Below are 11,419 nucleotides of genomic sequence, written 5' to 3'. Positions count from 1 at the left end.
AGCAAAATATACAGATTTCCAAACGATTGGGGGAATGGTCCCATGAAATCGATGCCCCAGCAATCAAATGCTTCAATGATAAGGATAGGATTCAAAGGCATCATATTTCGACGGGACAATGCTCCCAATTTCTGACAACGCTCACAAGCTTTGCAAAACTCATGAGTGTCCCTAAACATAGTGGGCCAGTAAAAGCCACACTGCAGAATCTTGGCCGTGGTCTTTTTAGCAGAAAAGTGACCACCACAGGCCTGTGAGTGATAGAAGGAGATGACGCTCTGATGCTCATCGTCTGGTACACATCTCCTTAGAATTTGGTCTGGGCAATATTTAAATAAATAAGGATCATCCCAGAAAAAGTTGCGCACCTCGGTGAAAAATTTCTTTTTATCTTGCGCAGTCCACTGTGTTGGTATGGCACCTGTAGCAAGATAATTAGCAATATCAGCGAACCAAGGTGAATGAGAGACTCTGAACAGTTGTTCATCAGGGAACATGTCGTTGATATGGGTTATCTCAAGGGAATCAGAGGTATGAAGGCGAGAAAGGTGATCGGCCACAACGTTTTCTACTCCCTTTTTATCTTTAATTTCCAAATCAAATTCTTGGAGTAGAAGGATCCATCGTATCAGGCGGGGCTTAGAATCATTCTTAGAAAGAAGATACTTCAGTGCCGCATGATCTGTATAGATAATGATCTTGGATCCGATCAGGTAGGACCTAAATTTGTCCAAGGCGAACACTACAGCTAAGAGTTCCTTTTCCGTAGTCGAGTAGTTCACCTGGGCAGAATTTAAAGTTCTACTTGTGTAATGAATGACGTAGGGCCTCTTATCTTTTCTCTGGCCTAGGACCGTCCCAAGAACATAATCAGAAGCGTCGCACATAAGCTCAAAAGGAAGGCTCCAGTCGGGTGGCTGCATGATAGGTGCAGTGGTTAACGTACCCTTAAGCTTGGTCAAAGCTTCCTGACATTCCTCAGTCCACTCGTACGGAGCATCATTTTGAAGAAGAGTATATAAAGGACGAGAGAGGAGACTAAAGTCCTTTATGAATCGCCTGTAAAATCCTGCGTGTCCTAAGAAGGATCGCACGTCTCTGATGTTCTTGGGTGGAGGTAGGTTAGAGATAAGATCAATTTTTACCTTATCTACCTCGATTCCCTTGGACGAGATGATATGCCCAAGGACAATTCCCTTTTGAACCATGAAATGACACTTCTCCTAATTAAGTACCAAGTTCTTTTCTTCACATCTTTTCAACACACATTTAAGACTTTCCAAGCACTTACTGAAAGATGGACCATAAATAGAGAAATCGTCCATGAAGACCTCTAGATATTGCCCCACCATATCAGAGAAGATACTAAGCATACATCGCTGAAAGGTGGCAGGGGCATTACATAATCCGAATGGCATCCTTCGGTAGGCAAAGGTGCCGTAGGGACATGTAAATGTGATCTTTTCCTGGTCTTCAGGGGCTATCTCTATTTGGTTGTAGCCCGAATACCCGTCAAGGAAACTGTAATAGGAATGACCAGCTAACCTTTCCAGGATCTAATCAATGAATGGTAAAGGAAAGTGGTCTTTCCTCGTGACGGTATTCAACTTCCTGTAGTCAATGCACATTCTCCAACCAGTAGTGACTCTAGTTGGCACGAGTTCATTATTAGCATTGGCTACGATGGTGATTCCGGACTTCTTAGGGACCACTTAAGTTGGACTCACTCATTGACTATCAGATATAGGGTATATGATACTCACGTCTAGTAGTTTAAGAACCTCGGCCTTAACTACTTCCTTCATGTTTGGATTTAGTCTACGTTGTGGTTGCCGAGCGGTCTTTGCATTATCCTCAAGATATATACGGTGAGTACAAATCGACGGTTCGATTCCCTTGAGGTCCGCTATCGTCCATCCCAGGGCTCCTTTATACTCAATGAGAGTAGATATGAGCATACTCTCCTGTTCTTTCTCTAGGTGGGCAGAGATCACCACTGGGTATGTCTCATCTTGACCTAAATAAGCATACTTCAAATCAGAGGGCAAAGGTTTTCGGTCAAGCTTCGGCGGCTTGAGGTTAGACGGTAGAGGCACTACATCGGTTTGTGGCAATTCTTCAAATTGTGGCATCCACCGGTTAACTTCAAGTACCGGTGCAGTATCAAGCAGGGCGCACATCTCCCTAATCATGTCATCATCAGAATCATGGGAGTGGGCCAGGCACATCTCTAGATGGTCGGAGGATAAGGTTAGAGGTGTCGTATCTTCCACGAAAGAGTTAATCATGTTAATGTCGTGGAAATCGTCATCCTCCTCTAAGTTTCTGCCGTTATTGAAAAAGATGTTTGACTCCAATGTCATATTCCCAAAAGACATAGTCATGACACCATTCCTGCAATTGATAATTGCATTTGAAGTGGCAAGGAATGGGCGGCTAAGAATGATGGGGATCTGAGTGCTTATGTTATTGATGGGTTCGGTGTCCAGGATGATAAAATCTACAGGGTAGTAAAATCTATCAACTTGGACCAACACATCCTCAATTATCCCTCATGGTACACGAACAGAGCGATCAGCAAGTTGTAGTGTGGTTAGGGTGGGATTTAATTCACCCAAACCTAACTGTTTGTATACCGAGTAGGGAATCAGATTGACGCTCGCTCCTAAGTCAAGAAGTGCGTGATCAATTCGATGGTTCCCGATTACACATGATATGGTTGGGCTACTGGGATCTTTGAATTTCTGTGGTACGTTTTGCTTTAGGATGGCACTCACTTTCTCGGTCAAGAAGATCTTCTTTTGAATACTCTGCCGTCGTTTGGTCGTGCATAAGTCTTTCAGAAATTTAGCATATGAAGGTATCTGTTTAACGACATCAAGTAGAGGAACATTGACTTTCACTTGTTTCAACACCTCTAGGATATCCTGAGAGTTAGAGAGGTTTTGGTGAAACCAACCGTTGGGGGAACGGAGCAACTGACTTCTCTAGAAGTTTCGGTTCTAATTTTTATGGGGCATCACTGGATCCATCATTGTTGTCCTCTTCTGGTTCTTGAGGCTTTTTGGGCCTAACCAGAAGATTTTTATCAATGATCTTTACACTCCTAAGAGTGGTGATGGATTTAGCATGCCCCATCTGATTTGAAGAGCTGTGATCATTAATCTCGACTGCGGTTTAGGATTGGGGAGAGGTTATGTAGGAAGCATCCCCTTTTCTATAACCGTCATACGAGAATCTATCTTTTGCATAAATCTGTAATTCCCCGCATTGCCTAAGCCAGCTCTTGTATGGAATTTTAAACCGGTTCCTCTTAAGGTTTCACTTGATTTGGATTTTGATTGAAGAAACCTTGAGGGGTAGCCGTTTGTCTATTCTTCCAACTAAAGTTTGGATGATTTTTCCAACCAGGATTGTATGTATTGGAGTTAGGTCTAGTAAAAGGTCTTTGATGGTTGTTTACGACATTAGCTTGTTCATTCAACACTTCTCGAAAGGCGGGTATTGTAGGACAATTCTCAGTTGTATGAATGTTGCAATCACAGATGCCGCAAACAATTTCATTAACCTTATCCTTCTTTCCTTCCATGGCCTCAACTTTCCTTATGAGCGTAGTCACTTTACACTTGAGATCATCCTCTTCTTTCAGGAGATATAATCCACCTTTCTCCTTTAATTGAGTTGGCCTAGACATGGTGTTCGACTTTGGGTAATAGTCCCATGATTGTGTTTTTTCAGCAAGACTATCGAGGTAATCCCATACCTCGTCAACATCTTTATTAATGAACTCTCCATTACACATTGTCTCGATCATTTGGCGCATGGAAGATGTCAGTCCATCATAGAAAAAAATTGTAATGCGCCACGTTTCAAATCCGTGTTGTGGGCATGAACTGACCAAATCTTTGAACATTTCCCAACATTGGAAGAATGTTTCATCTTCCTTTTGGGCAAAGTTCATAATTGCTTTTCTGAGGGTAATCGTTTTATGATGTGGGAAGAATTTTTTTATGAATTCCCTCTGCATGTCGTTCCATGTGCCAATGGATCTAGGACGCAGTGAATGTAACCACGTCTTAGCTTTCTCTTTTAAGGAAAAAGGAAAGAGTTTCAGCCTAATTGTATCCTCAGATATATTAGGAAAGCATAATGTAGCTATAATCTCATCGAACTCTTTCAAATGTAAATATGGACTCTCTGATTCAAGTCCATGGAATTTGGGAAGGAGTTGGATAACTCCTGGCTTGATGTCCATTTGTCCTGTGTTTTCAGGGAAAATCATGCATGAGGGCGTACTCACTCCCGCCGGTTGTAGATAATCTCGTAAAGTACGAGGCGGGGATGCCTGATGCACCTCATTCTCATCTTGGGTATCCTCCACCCTGGGTGGAAGTAGAGGAGGTTGGTCTTCAGCCATAACTTCAATTAACTCAGGGGATTTCGAGTGGTGTCTAGTCCTGCGATGGATAGTCAACCCTTCAACCAATCCTCCTTCAGTCAAGAGACGTCGAGTGTTGTCACGGGCCCACTTGGGCATGAAACACTCGCAGCCCTCAATCAAATTCAAGCCTAATTCTAAGAAAGAAAAGAAAATCTAGAAAGAATGAGAGAGAGCGTTGGAAAGAAATTACCAAATTGAAGCCCCTAAGTTAAGGACCTACAAAAGAAAACAAACAAATCAGTTCTAAAGAGAATGTCTAGAATTAGAAAACCCTTAAAAATGAAGAAAGTCCTAAACTAGAAAGTAAATTAAAAAGAGATACGAAAAATAGAAAGTAGAGAGGAAGCTTACTGAATTGGAAATTTCTATTTTAAAGGCCTACAAAATAGGAAGGTTAGTTTCTAAACAAAAATTTTAAAAATAAATTAGGAAACAAAATTCAATTCTAAAAGAGTTAAAATTAGAAAGTAACAAGAGAAGAAAGTTTCTAAAAATAAACTACTTCCTAAAAATAGAAAAATACTAGAATTAAAAATTTTCAAAAATTAAACCCTAATTCTAAAAAGTAGAAAAAGTAGAGAGATTTGGAAGGAATAACCAATTTAGAAACTTTATGTCAGGATCCTATAAAACAGGAAAACAGGTTAGTTCCAAAAATCAAATAAAAGTCTACAAGTAAAGTTAGTCAAATTCTAATCTTAAATTAATTCTAAACCTAATTAATTTCAGAAAATCGCAACTGTCAGTCCCCGGCAACGGCGCCAAAAACTTGTTCACTCCCCAAGTATAGGGTTGTGATGTAGTAATAAACTCGGTAAGACCGAGGTCGAATCCCAAGGGACTGATACCTGTACGTTATCTGAAACAAAGTAGAACTAGAAATAAACTAAGATGTGATCTAAACCAAATAAAATTTAGAAAATAATTGTGAAATAATTATCTAAAACTTAAGTAATTCAGAAGAAAGAAACTAGGGATTCAGAGGATCCACTTGTAGGGATCAGGGAGATCTTATGCCTGCATCAAGAATTATTGAATTTGAACTGAACTTACTTGATCTGGTTTTCAAGAGATGAAAGGTATATGAATTAGAATGGATTCCATCATCTAACCATGCCCAAGAGACAAAGTAAACAACAACATTAAACTAATTATCAACCAATCAATAGTGTCATGAAAGTTAGGAAGGGTACCATCATCCAACCATGCCCAGGAGACGATGGTGAACAACAGGGCTTCCTGACGTCATAAACATAAAAAAAAGGAGAAAAAGAAATATTCAATAGCTATTGCAGACCCATTGTAATTTCAATCACAACAGACCATTAAAGACTAAGAAAAAAAAACATTCCTTTAATAATCAATACAAATTAATTCCAGTTCATGAATTTAAATGAAAAGTATGAAATAGTATCTCCTATCTCGCTACAGGCTTCACCTCTTAGCCCTAGCTAAGAGGTTCAGCCAAGCATGATCATGCTAGAACCCCTTAGACAAAGTAAATAAACAGGAAAAGAAATAGAAAAGAACAAGAAGGAAAGAGAAGAACAGATGTCACTTCATCTAGCCTCACGTCCAGCCAGCTTCCTTCTTCCCTTTCTTTTACGTTTCAGCTTCCAGCCAACCTCCATTGATGCCCCTTTACACTTTCTCTCTCTCTCTCCCTTTATAGCACTATCGTCGGAGCCGAATTTCCGTCCTCTATGCTGAAGTCTTACGCACAAGAGAACGTGTTGGAGCCGGAATAAAACAGCTTGCGCAGCAACAGGCGGAGGACCCGCGATCAACCCGCGTTTGGCGCAATAGCCGATCTGTTTCGGCTATCTGATCCATTCGAACTTCTTGGACAGGGTCAACACCTTGTCATCATATGTCTGGATGGTCTGGATCATCGATCCGATGTTGATCGGAAACACAGAAGGGCCCACAGCGGCCGGGTTTCCCGGACGTCCGCGAAACAGGGACCGCATGAGAGTTCTGCTTGATCCTAGCGGGGTCCTCGTTCAAGCTCAGATGAGAAATCCACTCCGTCCATTTGATTCCCAGCGAAAAACAGGTTAGGAAAAGCGGATTGTAGATTAGATTCCGTGCGGTCCACTGGATTTCTCATTTCACCGTTTATCCTGTGTTTGAATGGTTGATATCTTTTATTATGCTGCCTCTTGAAATTATCTCTCCTAAGTCCACGTTAGCTGCGCTGTTAGAGTCTACTGAACGGTCCAGATCGACCTGAAAACCTCAGATGGTGGCCCACTACAAGATCACAGCGACCGGTTTATGAAACAGAGCCTTCTCTGTTGCGTGCGGGAACTCGCGGTCAAACGCTGCTTGACCGCTCGTGTTGGTTCAGTGCACCGCGCGTCTTCAAGTACATGGTGTACACGCACTGCAGCATAGGGTCCACTTTGATATATTCATGAAATCCGTTCCGTCCATCCATTCTGTCATATCCTATGAACTGTCCATACCAATTTTGAAGTATATCCAGATATCAGGTGGGCCCCACATAATGATTAAAGGGGCTGATCTGTCCGTTGGGCCACTTCCGGAGGGATCTGAGGGTTGAAATTCGTCATGTACGGTTAATTTGTGGGCCCCTGGCCATGTATGAAGTTTTGATCTAAACGGACGGTGGGCACCCCGTGATCTTGCAGTCTGGCCGACTTTCAGGCCGCTTGGGTTTCGGTTTCTCGATGTTTGCAGATCCCTGGCGTGTAATGTCGTCGATCTCAGTCCCTTGGAGTCCGTCCCTTGCCTTGGTGCATTCTGAACGTTAATTCTATGCTTTTAGCATCCCGATCCAGTCCCATGTCGCAATTCCACCTTGCAACAGAAACATGATTAAAATGAGCTATTAAACGGTACCATGTTCATAAATCTAGGCAACAACTGGGTCTGATATGCAATATTTGACCCTCAACACTTTGTGCCGTGGTTTTTTCCCGCAAGGGTTTTCCATGTTAAAACTTTGTGTTCTTCTGTGATTGCTTGTTACTATTGAATTGCTATCCTAGATCTAGATCTGTGTGATTCCGCAGAGCAAATTCCCAACAAGTGGTATCAGAGCAATCATTGGGGCACAGATCTGAATTTGCAGGATTAGTAATAATGGAAAATGACAAGTTTGATTTTGAGAAGTACTCAGGCAAAAATAATTTTGAGTTATGGAAGGTTAAGATGATTAGCCTGTTAACCAAGCAAGGCGAAATTAAGGCTCTTGAGGAGCGAAAATCTACCATGAAAGATGATGAATGGGAAAACCTTGATAGTAATGCTTTAGCCTCTATCCGTTTATGTCTCACGGATGAGGTTCTCTATAATGTTTTGAGGGAGAAAACTGCGGCTGGTTTGTGGGTGAAGTTAGAGAACATATATACAAAGAAATCCTCTGAAAATCGCCTACACTTGAAGCTGCAATGTTATTCCTTCAAGATGACAGAGGGTGGAGATCTAGAAGCCCATATCAACAACTTTAATAAATTGATGTGCAAATTGCTGGATATTGAGGAAGTGGTCAAAGACGAGGAACAGGCATGTATATTGTTAAATTCTCTTCCTGCATCATATAAGCCTTTCAGGGACACGATGTGCACTGCAAATAAAACCCTAAGTGTTGACACCGTTATCTCAGCCTTTCAAGGTAAGGCTATGAGAAATTTAAACGGTGTCATGAGAGCATCTTCCGATGCACTGATTACAAGGGGCAGAGATTCTGAGAGAGGTACAGGATCCTCAAGACCTAGATCCAAATCCAAGGGCAAGGGCAAAGGAAAGTTAAAGTGTTGGAATTATGGGTTGTCTGGACACATGAAGAAGGATTGTAGAAATCCTAAAATGAAGAAAGAAAATTCAGCGGCTTCTTCCAAGGAGGTCAATGTGGTCACATCTGATGAAGAATCAAGTGGTGGTGATGTTCTGTCTGTTTCTATGATTGGTCACTTATACGATAATTATAAAGACGAGTGGATACTTGACATAGGAGCATCTTATCACATGACTCCTCATCAGAGTTGGTTCGCCAGTTACAAGGAATGCAATGGTGGACAGGTTTTTATGGGTAATGACAATGCCTATAATGTTGTAGCTATTGGCACAGTGAGTATCAAGATGTTTGATGAGATGGAGCGTACCTTGACTGACGTCAGGCACATTCCTGATATGAAGAAAAGTCTGATTTCTCTCGGTGCACTTGAGGCTATAGGGTGCAAGTTTACTGTTATTGATGGTGTCCTTAAAGTTTCAAAAGGGGCACTCGTGGTTATGAGAGCGCAGAGGCATGGAAACCTTTATAGGTTGATTGGGAGCACTTCGACAAGTGGAGCAGCAGCAGCTATTGCAGACTCCACGTCTCTACGTATGTGGCATGCTCGTCTAGGCCACATGAGTGAGCGAGGCATGAAGGTACTTTCTGATCGATGTTTGATTCCAGTTTTTAAAAATTCTGATTTAGATATATACGAGCATTGTATATATGGTAAACAATCTAGACTATCTTTTAAATCTAGAAAACATGTTTATAAGGGAGTGCATGATTATGTGCACTCTGACGTATGGGGCCCATCGCCAGAAGTTTCTATTGGGGGGTCGTCATGGTTTGTTTCATTCATTGATGACTACTCCAGGAAAGTTTGGGTTTACTTCATGAAACGTAAATCCGAAATTTTCACCATATTCAAGCAATGAAAGACAATGGTGGAAAAATAGTCAGGGCGAAAAATAATTGTTTTAAGGACTGACAATGGTGGACAAGTTACTTCCACTGAGTTTAATGATTATTGTAAGGATGAAGGGATCATCAGGTACAACACAGTATGTCACACGCCCGAGCAAAATGGTGTGGCTGAGCGAATGAATCGAACACTCTTGGAGAGGGTCAGATGCATGTTAAGTAAGGCTACGTTGGGCAAGGACCTATGGACTGAGGCCGTTAACACGGCTTGCTATTTGGTGAACCGGTTTCCTTCAACGGCAATTGAATGTAAAATTTCAGAGGAAGTATGGAGTGGTCAGAAAATCTACTACTCAGATCTACGCATATTTGGTTGCGAGGCTTACTATCATGTACCGTCAGTTGAGAGAGATAAGCTAGACCATAGAGCCAAAAGTATATCTTTGTTAGCTATGTCATTGGTGTGAAAGGTTACAGGTTATTCGACAAGGTCACACGCAAGGTCATCACTAGCCGTGACGTTAGATTCGATGAAAGCTCCCTATTTCACAAGAATGATCAAAATGAGCAAGAGGAACCGAAAAAGGCAATCATAGATGTCTAGAATGATACAGATGATACACAGGCAGAGACAGATGTGAAGACAGAGGTACAGGGTCAGGTGGAGCAGCCACCTGTGAGAAGGAACCCACCGCGTGATCGCAGGTTACCAGCAAGATACAAGGACGAGTCTAATATTGCATATGCCCTCATTACAGAAAAGTGGAGGGCGGCAATGGATGATGAGATGGACTCGTTACACAAAAATTACACAAGAGAGCTGGTAGAGTTTTCTGTGGGTCGAAAAGTGATTGAATGCAAGTGGTTATTCAAAAGGAAATAGGATAGATACAAAGCATGGTTGGTAGCGAAGGGTTATGCTCAGAAAGAAGGAATCGACTTCACAGAGATATTCTCGCAGGTAGTTAAGTAGGTATCTATCAGATTCGTGTTGGCGCTGGTTGCCCAATACAATCTCGAGCTAGAAAAAATGGATGTGAAGACTGCATTCCTGCATGGGGAATTGGAAGAGCAGATCTACATGAAGCAACCATATGGCTACGAAGTTAAAGGGGCAGAGAAAAAGGTTTGCAAGTTAATAAGGTCGTTGTACGGCCTGAAACAGTCGCCTAGGTAGTGGTATAAAAAATTTGATTCTTTCATGATGAGTCAGAAATTTACTCGGATTGAATATGATCACTGTGTCTATTACAAGACACTTAGTGATGGAAAATTCATCATCCTAGTACTGTATGTTGATGATATGTTGATCGCCTATCATGATATGTCTGAAATCAACGTACTGAAGACTCAGTTATCAGGGACATTCGAGATGCAAGATCTGGGGGCTGTAAAGAGAGTTCTCGGCATAGATATTCATAGAGACAGGAAGAGGAGCAGGCTTTGATTATCACAGGCAAAATACCTTGAAAAGATATTGATCAAGTATGGGATGGATCAGGCAAAGTCGGTAAGCGCTCCCCACGTGGCTCACTTCAAGCTTTCCTCAGAACAATGTCCTAAATCCAATGAGGAAAAGCAGGTTATGTCTCATGTGCCTTCTTCGAATGCGGTTGGCAGTTTAATGTATGTCATGGTTTGTATGAGACCGGATATTTCACAGGCAGTTAGTGTCGTGAGCAGATACATGTCAAACCCCGGCAAGCAACATTAGGAGGCTGTGAAATAGCTACTTCGATACATTCGAGGTACGAAAGACTACGTCTTAACTTTTGAGAAAACATGGATAAATTTGGTAGGATATGTGGATTTCGACTACGCAGGCAGTATAGATTTCAGGAAGTCTACTTCAAGATACTCGTTTGTACTAGCAAGTGAAGCAATCAGTTGGATGTTGAAGCTTCAGTTCGTGGTGGCTCTTTCCATGACCAAAGCAGAATATATGGCAGTGACGGAAGCGTTTAAAGAAGGTATTTGGCTCAGAGGCATGATAAATCAGTTGAGGCTTCAGCAGAAAGCCGTGCCGGTTAACTGTGATAGCGAGAGCGCTATCAATTTGGGTAAAAATTCTTTTTATCACTCACGTACTAAACACATTGATGTTCGTCACCACTTTATCCGACAGGTACTGAGGAAGGAGGCATCACACTGGAAAAGATTCACAGCAGCGTGAATCCAGCAAACATGCTCACCAAGGTCGTTCCTAAAGAGATACTCAAGTTCTGCGCAACTTCTCTAGGCTTGGTGATAGCGTAAAAGAAGGACGGAGTGTGCATGAGAATCGTTGATTGAAACTATGATGCAAGGAA

At 41.8% G+C, this 11,419-nt stretch overlaps 1 non-coding gene across 1 annotated transcript; it reads left to right on the top strand.

The window, feature by feature from the left end:
• Positions 1–3,872: 3,872 nt before the first annotated feature.
• Positions 3,873–3,979, top strand: LOC131226374 (small nucleolar RNA R71). The gene has a single exon (XR_009161763.1). It is a non-coding gene; the product is annotated as a small nucleolar RNA R71 (small nucleolar RNA).
• The last annotated feature ends 7,440 nt before the right edge of the window (positions 3,980–11,419 follow it).

This window comes from Magnolia sinica, chromosome 14, assembly GCF_029962835.1.
Source record: "Magnolia sinica isolate HGM2019 chromosome 14, MsV1, whole genome shotgun sequence".
Classification (NCBI taxonomy): Eukaryota; Viridiplantae; Streptophyta; class Magnoliopsida; order Magnoliales; family Magnoliaceae; genus Magnolia; species Magnolia sinica.
This window is presented reverse-complemented; position numbering and strand designations above follow the sequence as displayed.